The following is a 15,899-nucleotide window of genomic DNA, read 5'->3' on the forward strand; positions in this document are numbered from 1 at the left end:
CTACAGATACTGGTCATCCAAGTGACACAGACATTACCAAACAGCCTGTACAGGTGCAATCTCTCTCTGCATGCAGGGCTGGAATACTAAGTGTGTACTACCTACACCGTGTCCTTGTTTTTTTTTCTTTCTCCAAAGCAACATGTGCACCCAGGGCAAAACATTATCAGCACAGATATGATGTGACCAATGCACAGACTCACAATCGCTTTAGAAAAGTTAATATTTCTGGTCTCATTCCACAAATGTATACAAGTCCAGATGTTTCTTTATGTGCAAACTAAAAGAAAAAGCTACCACCATGAAGGGAAATGTAGCTAACTCCACTGTGCAGCAAGGTTATTTGTGTGTGGCTGTCTCGCTGTCTCTCTAATCGGTACTTGAGGTGGGAAACACAAAGGAAAGCGACCTCAGTTCATTACTGCACATTTCTTTTTACAATGATCCATCAGCAGGGAGGCTCAGTGGGTTTATGACATGGTTTTTCATTGACCAAAGAATTGTATAAAAGGCAAAAAATATCCAATAGTTTACGCATTGTTTGTGGGATTTTCACATGCCTGTCTTCAATATTTAACCTTGGTCCCAGTGAAATTTGAATATCTAATCAATCACGCCATATTAAACTTGAATGCTAATCGCCATCGGCTCATTACTATTTCACGAGGCGGCTCCATTTATGAAATGTCACTCAAAATAGTGTACCCACAAGCCAATCGATAGCAGCCGTCTTTCCGTCTGAATGTTTCATTTGCTGTAAATACCGAAACGGAGAGATATGGATTGGGGGCAGGCAGTTGGACGCCCACATGTGGTTTCTGTGCCGGGTGGGGGCACACTGAAAAGGCATTGATCAGCGGTGGAGCTGGGTATACAGTTTCCTGGTGGCCTGGTCTAAAGGTACGACCGAGGCCTACGGGGGCCAAGACGTTTGGAGTCAACTCGTGACCTTTGAGGTTGGTATCAGACCGAGCTATTGATAGAGGAGCAGATACGGTTTCTTCACCACTGGAAATTGTCATTTTTCAATAAGTGATATCAGCCTGTGTACAACATGGTGCAGACACAGAGAGGTGCCACAGCATCGCTGGCATAGACTCTGATATATCACGCAGGCTTATGTGTTACTCTGTGTTCTATATTTGAAGATCTTTAGTCCCTCGCTGGTTGATTTCTACATCCACTATCACAAAAGTGACTCACCATTTAATCTGTTGTCTGAAAGAGAGAGGGAGAAGATGAATAAGTCAGTGTGGCTGATGTGGATATGCTATTATGCAAATTTTATAATGAATGATTCAATGCACATTGAAAATCCTGCGGTTCCTTGTGTACAAACAGCAAAACACTCTGTTGCTGTTTGCTTTATTAACCAACCTGCATCTTTTAGGTGTTACTGAACCCTCCTACTGGAGCTGAGCATTTAAACTTGGGCCGATGAGAGAAGTATAAGTGTCCAAATTACAGGAGCTGCAACACCTTTTGGTTAAATGTGACCACAGTGTCGGGCCTGGGAACGTGATTGTTTGGTACAAGTCCTAACAAAAGTGCAATGCAAAAATTGTAGCCTACATAATACCTTACTTTGCAATATCTCATAAAATAATCACAAAAGTCCTTGAAAGAAATGAACATGGAATGAAAAGGGAATGGAAAATAGAATAAATTACTTTTCATTACTTCTGGTTTTACCCATTACCCCATTTTGTGTCTCAGTGTCAGCAATGCCGGTTCTACCAAAGCACAAACATGGACAAAACCTTTTCTATCGTTTCTAAAGTATAAATAAAGATAATATTCATTCATGTGAATACATGCTTTACCCTTGGTCATCAGTCCGGAGAGGCTGCACAGTCTGTATAGAGCCACAGTTGACCCCCTTGGTAAAAAACAAAAACAAAACACAATAGACACTGTGGATGAAAATAATATTATTTATTATTAATGTAACCCTGTCCTGATGAGAAAATTATATAAACTGCATGACCTCACACAGCTTACAGTTTTAACACACATACACACATTTTACTCATAGTTGTTAGTTGTGAGGCTCTGAGGTGAAAACTTGAATAACACAAAAACAACTTCATACAGTACAAACCCGAATGACAAACGTATGCAAACATACAACAGCTTTTACAGAGCTAATTCACTGCTTTGTGCTTCAGAAAACCTTCTTTGATGTTAGTTTTTCTAATAAGCCTTTTTTTTTTTCTTGCTGGCTAAATGAGCAGTAAACTGCAAACAGCCTTATCTGCTGTTTCACAAACCTGTCACCACTCTCAAATGAGGCCATTATGTTAATTGAAAAAAAAAAGTAAATATCAGATATTTCTTATAGATTCTTACTTCAAAGACGCAGGAAATTGCAAATGAGAAATTAGTTTAACCCCAAATATTCATAATTTCTTTAAAAGACTCATTAATTTGGAAAAAAAAGAGGAAAACTAGAAAAAATAATAATTGCATGCTTTGTGTTCCCTCTGATTGGTAATAACCAGTATTCTCTGTGAAGGTTAAGACTGGTGCCATGTTGTTTGTGTGTTTGTGTGTGTGTGTGTGCTTTTACACTGCAGCCCAACGCGTGATCTCTCTGCGGAGCGGAGATGGGAGAAGGTGCTACAGTGTGTCTACCAAACAATCTGTGTCTACCAAAACAGTCTGTGTCAGATGCGTCTCTGAACTCACCACCCACTCCTGCACGCTGGCTACCACCCCTCCTCCTCTTTGTAGTCCTGGCTTTGGTGAATTTTTCCTGAAATACACACATCCACCACTGCCAAGGGCATAAACAATTATCAATCAGCTCTAATCCACTGTTCCGCATAAATAAGAGTTTCTCATGCAGTTTGCGAAACGCGGTGCTGTCACTTTTTTTTTTTTTACTTTTATGACTAATAATATTTGACTTGGCAGACAGAGCCTAAGATGAGGCATGACAAGTAACTTTACATCAGGGCCTCAAATCCTTGGCAACAGTTTGACACAAATGGAGTGTCAGTAGTTGTGGTCCACATCAGTGTTGGTGGGTGTAATAAGTGTGTCCCCTAGAATATAACTCTTGTCGGGGTGAGGAGGCCTTTTGAAACAGTATTAAGACCAGCACAGATACTGAAACTCTCCACTGGAACCCAGACTGATGGAATAACTTTTCAGGTTAGCATCTCATTACAGCTGCCTGACCCGCCTGCTAGCAGGGCGACTGACCTTTAGATGAGAGATTGCTGGAGTCAGAAACCATCATTTCAGCATTAACGGGCCGACATCTAACGCTTGTGATTGGTGTATAGTCTCGTCACACGAAGCAGAGAGTTTTTCCTGCAGGACGACGACCAGTTGAGATGCTTTTCTCATTTCAATCACACACACACGTTGCTTGTCCTTCCCCTTTTTTTAAAAATCCACTGGGTGGTTGGCAGTAATGAGAAGGAAGTGAGCGAAAACTTCCACTTTTGGAGACACCTTGCTGCTCCTCGAGCCGCCAGTCACGATGCTCCAACCTCAAGAGTGAGTCACAAAGTTGGGCTCGGAGACTCGCTGCGGTGCTGAGGACACAGATGTAGTGTATTCCAATATATTCACTTCATAGATAAAGGCATTATGTACAGCATGTGCCATTTTGGATATGCCACAAAAGGGAGCAGGAACACGCAGTTGTAGACACAGTGTATAATTGCCTCCCTGTTCCATCCTGCGGGCATTTTTCCAGTCAGAAACTATGAAACACCCAAAGGCAACTGCTCGTGTGCATAACTTGGAGACGCTGCGAGTGAAAATGATTAGTCTGTGAAGGCCTGTGTGAACATTGTGCACTGGAGGGCATTTGTTTAGCATGCATATTGTTTGGTTTGTTTTTACCGTATGGGCTCATCAATAATGCAGGGCGACTTAACCAGCAATTACAATGATGAAGACATCAAAATGCAAAACAGAGGGCTGTGAGCTCTCCTATCCAATAAGAGTTGTCTGCAAAGGGAGGACTACAGACCGGACAGACTTTTAATTAGTGGGCTTTGTATCTCAGCCAGGAACAGCAGATTGGCTGCTTGCTCTTTCTTGTCATCATAGCAATATAAACCAAGAACTGAAAACACAACCATTTGAATTATGGGTAATATAGTGCAGTTAGCAAAAGCTTGATGGACAAATTGCTTCCAACCAACTTTACAAGAAGAAACTATGGACAGCACAAAATAGATTCCCCCCTCCCTGTGTTACTGTTGGGCAGTCCATTCCCTAATACTGCATGAAGGACCTTGTTCTGGGCATAGACAAGCAAATAAGATACCAGTTTTAATTGTTTTCCATCTTAATGATTCACAGGGAACACAAGTGCTTTTTAGAAGTGGATAAAAAACAAGAGAAACAGATATGGAACAAAAACCTGATAGAACAAAGTGAGTAAAAGTTACACAGAGAAGGATAATAACTAGTAAAATCCTTCCTGTGAAAGGTTTGAGGAGTGATTTTAAAGAGGGAACTAGTTTTGTGAAACTATAGGTTCCCGAGATAAAGAGCTTTGGGGTTTTAGAAAAGACTTTATTTTTCCTCCTTGGTGTCAGGCTCGATCTATCACACGCAAACAAGCAGTACTGTAGCTAGCAAACAGTCATAGATTCACAGCTGTGGTGTTCTGTAAATGTGCTGTTCCTCTACACAGTAGTGGTTGTTAGTATTTTACTGCTGCTTCTCAGCTGAGTGTGTTAACTCTTTCTTAGTATCTATTATGAATACAGTAGCATATTCTTTTATAATAAAGAATTGTTTTAATAGGCTTTATGCACAGCTCCACTACTTATTTCCTGTCTGACCTCAGTAGTCACAACAATGGTCAGAAACACCTGGATTAATCAGTTTGGCCAATAATGTAAGACAGGAAATAAAGGAGCTTGTTTAAGTTCAGGAAGTAGTGGAGCTGTGTATAGAGCCTATTGATTTTCACTGTCCTACATTTATGCAACTGAGATATTTGGCTTCATATAAATTAATGAAAAATAATTCCAAATTTGTAAGGCAAACACACAAATGATATGATGTATAACTGTCTCCAGTGCTGTTGTTTTACTTACTGAGGTACAGGAGAATGATTAGTTTCCTTTTACACTGTTATGTGACTGCAGACTGTACTCAGCTGTAGACAACACACTTCAGCCTCTCCAAGCATGGAAAACAGCTGCTGCAGAAACACAGTCGTGTAGATTTTGAACACCAAATGTAGGCTAATGTTGCGTAATATTTTGAGACTGTTACTGTCTCTCTCTGTGTATCTGTGCTCGTCGGCGAAGCACCTGTTCTTTCTGCTCGGGGAGACAAAAGCATAAAACACTGTTTCTTACACCCAGACTGCTCTCTAGATGACACCAGTAAAATAATAGTCATCACCAGTCAACAACATGCAAACAAATGTATTCATCTAACACCATTTCATGCATGTGTGAAATTACTTGCATGATAAATTGCTTAGTTTATTGTAAAGTGCATGTCTGTGGCTGGGGTTTGCTCCAGTATAAAGAGTGGTGCATGATTAGACAGGGCCCAGCCGTCGACTTCACCAAAACAGTTCCTCTGCCTCGCCTGAGCGAGCCCTCACCCTGAGCCACCTTGGCCTTATTTAAAGTAGAGTGTCTCGTCTTGACCTTTTGTGGGGACCTTGCTGTAGTAAGGAATGTCCCTGTCAGTGCTGGTTTTCATGGACCACTTAAAGTGTTTCAGCTGCTTCGGTCGGGAAAGCAAGAAGCTCTTTCTCTGAGGAATTCCACTGAGAAGACAACAAGCCCAAGAAAACCCAATTTATACAGAGCTTTTGGAAACAAATGGGTATTTTAATGTTAAATCCAAGTGCAAGTGCACCTTCAGAACAGCCCCATTTAAAGGGCAATTTATATATCACAAATGACTTGGCGTTAGCATCTTCAGAGCCAATCTTCAGTCCTTCACGAAAAGTTGTTCAAACTTGTCCTTTGTACAAAATAACAATACATCTGCTCTTCTTTGCTTTCTACACAAAATAATCTTTTACCTTGGGATTTCGTCCAATGAAACTGTGTTTTCTCTTTCAAACCTTGGCTACTCCAGCTTCAGGATTTGGAAAAAAAAGGCAACATTTCATGCAGCAAAGTGAACATGCTAGTATTCTGTTGAGACTCCGAAGCACAGTGTCAAAAAACCTGAAATCTGTCTTCAAATTCTTGTAATTTATGAAAGTTTAATGAGAATCTGTGGCAGCTTTTAGCTTTGTGGAATGTGTTATCTGCTAATGAGGACGGGCTCTGACATGGTTCAGTGTGGAACACCTGACACGCTGCTTCTATGTGATCATGAGCTCTAATACCTCCTTTAATCAACACAGCTTGGTGGAAGGTATTCGGAGGGCATTTGTCTCACCTCGCCAGCGACACTCGCTGGCAGATGCTTTGCATATCAGGCCTGCTGGATCAATATGTTATTAGAGAACAACCTCTCGGAGGCATGTCAATTAATTCTGGGCTGTCAGCCGCCCCCGTCACGTTGTCCAGTGGAGCTGAGGGAGAACAGTGGGTGTCTTTTCAACTTGGTGCCTTTGGAGGATTTGCGACCTTAACTGCTTCAAGGTTTTAGCCACAAACCCTGAGCAGTGGATGGAGCGGTTCAGGTGTTTAGTGATCCAGTGGATTGACTTGAATAAAATATATAAATCCACACTATGCTTGATTTTTATGCAGGATGAACATCTGGCCAGTCTTTGATACTAACCATACCGTTCAGTGCATGCTAACGATGTGGTAGTGGCTTTTACAAAAGTTTTTTTAATTAATATTAATTAGAAAGTTTATTTGATGGCTGCATAATATGCAAAAAGCATCGAGCAGCAATTATATGGGCAGATATTACAATTGCAATATGTGATTTCAGTTTAATCGTCATTTTTTCTTTTCATGTTCACTTAAAAAAAATGATGATATGATTCAGGTTTTGTACCAAATAAACGGATCCCTTTACATCTGTAGAATATGATTTGATGATTTGGCCATGCTGTGATTTTGATTAGATTATGTTTAACCTCAGTTTCCTTCAGAAGGAGTTATTTTTATTGAAAGTCCACTTGCACTTCATCACCACTGGATCAATAACCAGGTAAAGTCAGTCTAATGATTAATGCCAAAAGATGCAAGAACTTTTTGAAGGAGTTTGGAATTGGAACATGTTTTTCTGCTGACATGGAGGATTTCTCTTTACAGCCTGGTGCTGCATGAGGCCAAAGAATCAGCCATTTTTTAATTCTTCCACATCTATATGGGACATTTTTAGTTGTGTTTTAATGTGCTTCATATATTTCTATATTTCTATACTGACCCTAACCCTGTTTTTGGAAATTATCCAGCATGTTGTATCAGAAAGTCACTGCATGTCAGTGTTTCCCACCATTGTTTATCCAGAGATGACAAAAGCAGAGGAAATCTAATAGTTCTGAAGGAGACGGGATCTATTGCCACATTTTTCCAATGCCAGTAGAAATTAAGTTTCTGGCTGTATCCTTGTGGGCTTTATATACACCATGAAAGAGTTGGCGGTACTGCGTGTACCCCCGTGTACCCTCGGCTCTGCCACAGTGTGTTTGCACAGACTGAAAGCGATGAGATAACCTCGATGACTCATGGCACTTTCATAAAAGGCTCTTTTCACATAGAAGTCTTCACACTCTTCGAATCAATGCCTTCTAGCGAGCCACCACGCCATCAATATGTTGACGCTCTTCTTTGTGTTGACTATTACAGTTACCGCGGGTCTCAGAATTCACCATCACACAGCAGGGGTTGGGATGGAGGAGGGGGCCGAGGGACCCCGACTCTTGAAGTGAATCCTCCAAGACAGCCTGTCCAGCCGTTTTCTAAGACTGACCCCAGAAATCCAGCTCCTCTCCACAGATCTCTCTCCAGACATTTGAAGTAAAGTCGTTCCGCCGGCGCCACATGACAAAGATGGAGAGACTATTGTTTAAAAATGTGACTGATGGTTTTCCTGCCTGCTCCGCCTTGAAGAGAGAGATGCTGTTGATAGATGAGCCAATACACTCCAAACTCTTTTTACCTTAGCTTTGCTGTGTGTGGTGTTTGATTCACTTTTCTCCTGCTGAAGTGATATTTCACCCTTCTGCTGTGACGCAGCGCCGCAGCAGCGCCGGTGTCTGGCTGTGGATGTCTTCATTAGGTTACATCTCTATCTTTTCTCCCTTATTTTTCCGACTGCAGAACTAAAGGCTGTGTCGCAGCTCTTTGCTCTTCATTGTTTCAGTGCCATAGAGATCTTCAGTGGAACGTGTCTTGTGACAAGCTAATAGTGTGTTATCTGTACTATAGACAACAGGGAGCAGGGTTGTGTCAGAGGTGTTGGGGTAAATCAGGAAGCACAGTGATCAAACAGCGTCTGTTGCACAGTGACTTCATTAAAATAATGCATTCCTCTGTATCAGTGGAAGAAAAATATCTGAAAGCAGAGCGACTGCAAACATCATGAAGCTTTTAACGCTTTCAGTATGGTGCTATTTTAATGGAAACCTGCCATTTCTTACCTATTAAGTATCTTTTTAATATATATTTTAGTGGGTATTTACTTTACCTTTACACACAGGAATAGCTGTTTTTACTTAAAGTTCACCACCTCTCCCCTCTGTGTGAACTTGTGCACAGCAGAGACCTGCTTTGTCTGCCCAGTTTGACATCTATGATGTAAAATCTATATAATTTAATGATATGTCAGTATGACGTGTCATATATCACGACAATGATGCTTGTTTTCTAACTGGTAACTGGTTTCTATTGATTTAAAGGATATTGAGAGAGTTTATTAAAGGGACAACGAGGAGTTTTGGAAAGCGAAGTGTTTTCAAACTACATTTCCCATTCGGAAAGCGAAAACATTTGCCAAGAATGTTTTCATTGATCAAGACTGAAAGTCGGAGGTTTGAAGACGATCAGATACCGTCGTAGTTCCGACCATAAATGGTGATTCGGCGGCGTTATTCCCATGACCCGCCGGGCGTGCCGACCACTAATAATAATAACAAAATAACGATAAAGACAAAACAATATATTTATTGAAAATGGACCCATTAAGAAGTGTGGGTAACGTAGATTCATTCACATTAATATGAGACTTTTTTATAACCAAATACAAACTCCTTGTTGTCCCTTTAATCTTAAACATAAATGAGGAAACACTAGATTTGTTTTAGTAGTTTGCATGTGTCAGTTTAGTTTAAAGCCTTGAAGAACCAGTTACCTCTTGTTTCTTCTTTTTTATATCCTTCACAGTCATCCCTCTTGTCCACACTGATTTTTTTTAGCTTAAATGCATCTTAATTACCACTCCTCTGTGGCTCTCCCCTCCTCTCTTCCTCCTTGTGTCCTCGCCTTTTCCTCTCATTCATTTTCGCCGCCTCCTCCCTTAGTCAGCTCCTCTTTACACCTTTTGTGACCAGACTGACAACCTCTGGGGATGCTACTTCCTGTTGATATGCAGAGCACCTCTCTTTCCAATCAGTACCTCTGAAAGGTTGTTACTAATGGTCCCCAAGGAGAGGAATCAACCTTGAATACATACAAGGCCTCCGCCGGCATTTTGCAAGAGCAGTGGGTATCGGCCGGGGCGTCACATCTTGTTTTTTGTTCAGGTTCGGTTGCAAAACAATGTTTATAAAATAGAAATACAGCCAATTCATCTGACTTTTATTGTCTCCATGGAACTTCTCAAATTGTTAAATATGCACAACACCTTTTTATTTAGCAACATCCACGGGAGTTGTGCATTAATCAGGAGGATGCAGCATATTCACTCCATCCTTTTGATAAGGAAGGAACTCAAATAAATAACGATTTCACAGCCCATCGCTTGGTGTCACAGCGTCATGAGCACCTGTGCTGCTGTATGTTGAAACAAACCACTGATGGTCTATTTTTATCAGCAACAATGAGCAGACTGCGCAATTTACAGTGATGGGCAGACACAGTCTCGACTTTCTGCGAATAGCTTGATTATCCTACCGGGAGAAGTCCGCGGGCAGGGAGAGGCATTCCATATGTTACGCTTAACAACCAATGAAGCTGCGATTCTGAGACTTGGGGCAGAAAGAGCTGACAGCGCTCGTCCGCACCCCTGGCTTTCTGCAGAACAGCCGAGGCAGGCAATAATCTAACTATAATTAAGGGGTATAAACCATGTCATGCAGCCATTAGGCCAAATAGCTGGCAACCAATCAGCTATGACATTAATGGTAGAAACCAACCACAGCTTTATAATTCAGCTCTGTTGTAAGGAGGGAAATATGTTGTAAGAATTCTACAGCTTGTTTCATACGTCTTTCATGTGAATATAAATAACTCACAAATACATTTTCAGGGCGTCAGTGCAGACGGTGACAGTCAGTGCTGTGAACATGTACAAACATGTCAGACTGGAGGTAATCTCAGAATATCAGTCTTTTAAATCATGTGATCATAAATAAGAAAAACAATAATTGCTCACCAAAATAAATTATTATTTCCATTATTTTCACAGCTGCTTATTCATGCTGGATGTCACTGACCTTTCTAAAAAAAATAGGTCAAATGCCAAATTTTTTATTTTATTTAGTCCGAGGCATCAAATGGACACACTGAAGAATTAAAACATGAAGGGAGGAGCTGAAATCCCACGTGACTATTATATTACAGGATGCTGAAGCTGAAGGGTGAAGTTGCAGCAGAACTTTGTTCTCAGTGTGACAGCTGAGAGGTGAAGGAAAGGGCACCAACAACATCAAAGGAAACAAAATAAAAAATAAAAAAAACTCTAAGATCACAAACTCAGATCCACAAGGTGCAAAATCATTTTTAATTTACAGCACATTTTTACCAATAATTGCATTTGTACTTAAAGACTTTTATGGGAGCTAAGTATCCTTTAACTTTAGCAGGGACTTTTAATTAATTACTCTGCAGCAGTTTAATGATCATGCATGTTGTGCCTAAAGACTCGAGGCTCATTCTCAGTCTCTGTGGTACCATCGACAATCAGACTGTGACACGTGGACCGACCATTAAGAAAGTTTGCCCGGGCATTGATTCTGATTAATACTGGCAGCTTCCAGGTCATCAACCTCAGGTAAATTAGAGAATGGCATCCATTCTTGTGTCTGAGGAGGTATATGCATACTCCCCTGCTGTTTGTGTAGTTCTTTATATAAAACAAAACTTTATGTGTGTGGTGTGCAGGTCCCAGGTTCACAGGAGGAATACAGTCAGATTTCCGTGATTTTAGTGACAGTTTCAGTTCTTCAGGCTCGGAGATGGAGCTGGCAGGTTGGTGTGTGGCTGGAGTCCAGGTGTTGAATTAAGTCCACGTGCGGAGGGCAGCTGGCGAAAGCTCGGGAATCTGGCAGGAGAGGCTGCGCGCTGGACGTGGCAGGAAACACCAGTTAGCTGTGGCGCTGAACCTGAGACCCAAGGAAATTTAGAATTTAGTAAAAAAGTGCACGCAGAAACTGAAACTAAAAGTTGTGAATACTGAAAAATCTGGTTTTCAAACGTGCTTCCTGTATCAAACTTGCATCCTAGAAAAGTAATAAAAAAACATGGTAGAAATGTTGTTAAGCATTTTAATAGTAAAATCTGTACTATGCATGTTTGTTGCCAGCAAAACTAACTTGCTTTACATTCAAATATTTTGATGAATTGATTTTACACAGTTGGCATTGTCTTTGTTCATAATGGGCTACTTGGAAGGATCACATGTTTACTCAGCAAATGATCAGACAAGAAATTACTCTTAATGGAAACTATGGATCCTTCCCAACCTCATTCTTCGCATGCTTGCAGGGTAAAGATCCGCTCCTATAGACAGTCACTGACAACAGCAGAATTTACATTAGGCTGGAAGGCAGCCAGAGTGACTCTAATTAAAAGGATGAGCTGTGTGTGTGTGTGTGTGTGTGGCTGTACAAGCCATACTGTCTGTCGTAACATGAACTGATATGTAGTTACATAATTTTATACCAAGTACAATCAGCTTCTCTATCGCTGCTGCTGCACCTTTTGCTCCCTGCTCTTTTGTTTTTAATGTTCTTTTTGCCAATTGAATCGACAGCAGAGGAAAACAGAACAAATGAAGCTTGATGAAGCATGTATGAAATGTGCTGCCCACTCTTCTATTTCAGAAAATGTTTACAGAAACACTGTCACACCAGGGTCAAGTTTACATTGGTCGAGCATCGAGATTATTAATGTGCAGCAAGCCTGTTTACGTTTCGGAGACTTCATACATTTTACATTTTCAGCTCGATTGATAGCAAACATAAAAAAATCCCTGTCGTGTATACATCGCATGATAATTTTAGCTCATTTGGAGGTTTGTTTTGTTTTTCTGTGAGTTTGTATGTTCTGAATATTTCCTCCCATGGTCCAGAGAAGAGCCAGGAGGCAGGTGGAGTGAAATGTGCAGTAGAGAACCAGACAGAAGTGCAAACTGCCATCGATCTGGATGCTGCCAGAACATTGGCAGCACATCCAACTGTTTTTTTTTTTTTTTTTTTTGTTGGTTTGTTTTTTAACACACGCTTGTTCTTTTCAGAGATGTCCTTATCTGGCCGTGAACCGGAGGGTGGAGGACTGAAGGACGGCACCTTGGACAGGTCAGCAGGCCCTTACAGGTCTAATATTCACTCACTTTCACACCGAGGAGGAATTCACTTTGTAATTCACATGAGGAAACTGTATCAAGCTACATAAGATGCAGAAGTACCAATGCATCTGTTCTGTCTTGGAGCATGGGGACAACAGAGAGTTAATGCAACTAGTTTTGGGTATGGGTGAAGTGAAGGCTGCTGGGAGAGCAGTGCTGGCTGTGTGGATGGGTAAACATGGGATGTGCCATCTCCTGTTTGATTAAACTCTGAGCGGATGCCTGCTTTGTTAATGAAACCTTTGCATGGCCGTTCCAATAGTAGGAGGATGAGGAGGAGGAGGAGGAGGAGGAGGTGTTCACCATAACAGGCCCAGTCAGTGATGCAGCTGAATCTGTTTGCTGTAGAGAAGCCAGTCAATTTTGGATTCTTTGTGCAGCTCAAATTAACTAGGAAAACATGATCATGAATGTGATGTGGTTATATAAACACGCTAAAGACACTGAAGTCTGAGTCTCCAGAAACTAGGTCAGAGTGTGAGATGTAGCTGTCAGACTGCTGAGAGAACAGCCAAGTTTACACATTCTGCGCATGCTGCTGTTACAGCTTGTGCTCTCGGCCATGTTGTGATTCAGGATGTTGCAATGATGAGCAAGCACGGGGAGCAGGTCATGTTGTGAGGAGGAAGTCCAGCAACTGGTTGAATATTTTCAAACACAACAAACACCTTTTGGCCGTGCACTCAAAGAAGAGGTTCTTTGCCGGCGTACTGCGTCGTAGGAACAGGAATAGAAAAAGACATGTTCATCACTTTGCATCGGAAGAAAAGAAGGTTTGAGGGATTTTAATTGACCGATTAGATGTGTTGGTGTGTTTGGGTCAGGCTGACCTGGTTTCTCTGAGTGACCTGGGCCTGGTCTTCACATGATGGAAGTGTAGTAGTAGTGGTAATAGTGTAGTTCCTCAGTAGTGTTCAGTGTACACAGTGCATATGGGGTCAATAACATGAAGTTATAACATGTTAAATCCAATGCAATCAAATATACATGCAGCAAATGTCTTTTAATCTTATGTTTAGACAATGGAAAATAGGTGTCGATTCAGTGGTAACTTAATAAGCCACAGTCCTCAGGTGTAGACTTATTATAACTAGATTTTCTTCATAACGTCCCATTAGCTAACACTCTTATTAGACACCTTTCTCTTCATCATAATGCTGCTGAGTGAGTCAAGTGCTGCAGTATTTAACATGCTGCTTCCAGAGACTGGGGAATAAATACAAGGTAAAGTGCAGGATGGAGGGAGAAGTCTCAGCAGGTGAGACTCTGGGTCTGTCCCCCCCCTCCCGCCCCCACCCCCCCACCGTTGTCACCTGGAAGCTTTCCGTCAGCCCCCCCCCGTTCCCTCGTTCTCTGGAAGCACAGATGAGAGCTGTTGAGAGGAATGGCCTCAGGCACAGGCCCCTACGAACGCTTAGCTCAACAACCCTGGCTGCTTCAAGGGAGCCTCTCCTTGGGCTTCAAAAGCTTTCTACGAATGGGAACCGAGTTGGCTTCCCACCATAGGCCGCCTGCATAAAGACCTTTTTTAGTTACTCAGCTTAAAATCAATATAAAAGGGTAGAACCAGTAGCACACTGGGGATGAAGTGCAGAAAAGGAGAAGGATTTAAACTGACAAAAAGTGAAATTCTTCGATGCCGTTAACAACTGATATTAGAAGTCAAGTGAAATTTGGGATAATGTCAAACCCTCAGGGAGGCTGAAGGAGCCCTGTTGCATCAAATGAAAGCCAGAACAATGCAGCATGATGCACAGGAACATGTGCTGTGCGGTATCTCAGCATCTGCACAACCCAGAGAAACACACGGACAAATTACATGGCAGCAATTAGAGAAGTAAATATGAATTTGTGGTATTACTGTGTGCTGCCCGTCACTTCTGGTTTGTCTCTTTAATCACATATAAATCACAGGACAGTCGGAATCGGCCAGGAAACTGTCTCGAATTTTTTATCCTGATCGATGACGGTGCCTAAATTTATGACAGGGTAATAACTGTGAAACAAACTGTAGCACGCACAAAGACACACAAGCACACAGATATTACTTTATTTGTACCTGTTAAAATGCATCAAAGTTTACAAATGTGCAAATATTACAGTTCAAGCGTGGCCTAAAAATAAACAAATGCACGGTCTCCTCCCTCCTACAGCGGCACAGCTACACACACCAAAAAATTCTGCCCTCAAGTATATTTTTGAATGGTGCTGTTTCCATGGAAATGGTATTTTAACCTGCATTAGGACAATGTATTCCTTTGTTCAATATCAGATCACTTTTCTGCGGTTTTGTTAAAATGCCTCATGCGGCGACTGCGTGTGCTCGCTCGCAACTTTTCTCGACTCGAGCAAAGTAAACCGCCGTCCAGATATTTCTTTTAAAATGAAATCCGAGCACTCAGACAGGTCGAGGAGCATCTCACCCCGCAGACCAGTGGAACGGTAACAGCATTAGAGTTGACATAGTGTTTTATTACAGTCCGGGGCAATCAGCAGGATCATTCATCTGCACATTCAAACTGCTCACTCCCTCATTTGTCACCGCAGCAGCTCGGCCTACGGCTCGAGCCAGACTATATTGCAAGCTAGCGTGTTATTTGTGATGTATGGCGCTATGATACCAGCATCTGTGTGCTCAAAACATAGATCTCTGTGGATGATGTGGTTTTAAACGTCCAGTCCTTTTGATGTAAATGCAAAGACGCAGGAGGTCTGACCAGTGACAGCCGAGATGTGGATCTATTTTATTTTTTCCCTGGCTAACATTGATGTGTAGAGCTTATATTATTGGATTTACAGCACGTGATGTGCGAGATAAATGCTGGCTCAGGCTGACGATCTATTTAGAGTTGCAGTGATTTTAAATGCTCCAGGTGCCCTAGAGCAAACCGTGTGTCCACAGACGTGTGTGTGTGTGAGGTGAAATGTGAGACTCCAAATCCCCTGTAGTTGTGAGTATGTTTTTGTCTGTTAATGTGTAACTGAAGTTTGGCAGAAAAACATTCAGATACCCATCTAAAGGTGAGCCTCAGCTATGCTTTGTGTTATTTCCTAATAAATATGTTGGAGTTAAGGTAATGACATCATCTCCTGAGGTAATTTAAACTAGTTTAATAAAAGATGCTGTAGTTATTGTTGTTAATACTTGATGCCAAAACTTTGTGACATTCAAGTAGATGACTGACAGCAGCAGATATTGCCGCTCC

The sequence above is a fragment of the Trachurus trachurus genome (assembly GCF_905171665.1).
Source record: "Trachurus trachurus genome assembly, chromosome: 20".
In the NCBI taxonomy this organism is placed as follows: domain Eukaryota; kingdom Metazoa; phylum Chordata; class Actinopteri; order Carangiformes; family Carangidae; genus Trachurus; species Trachurus trachurus.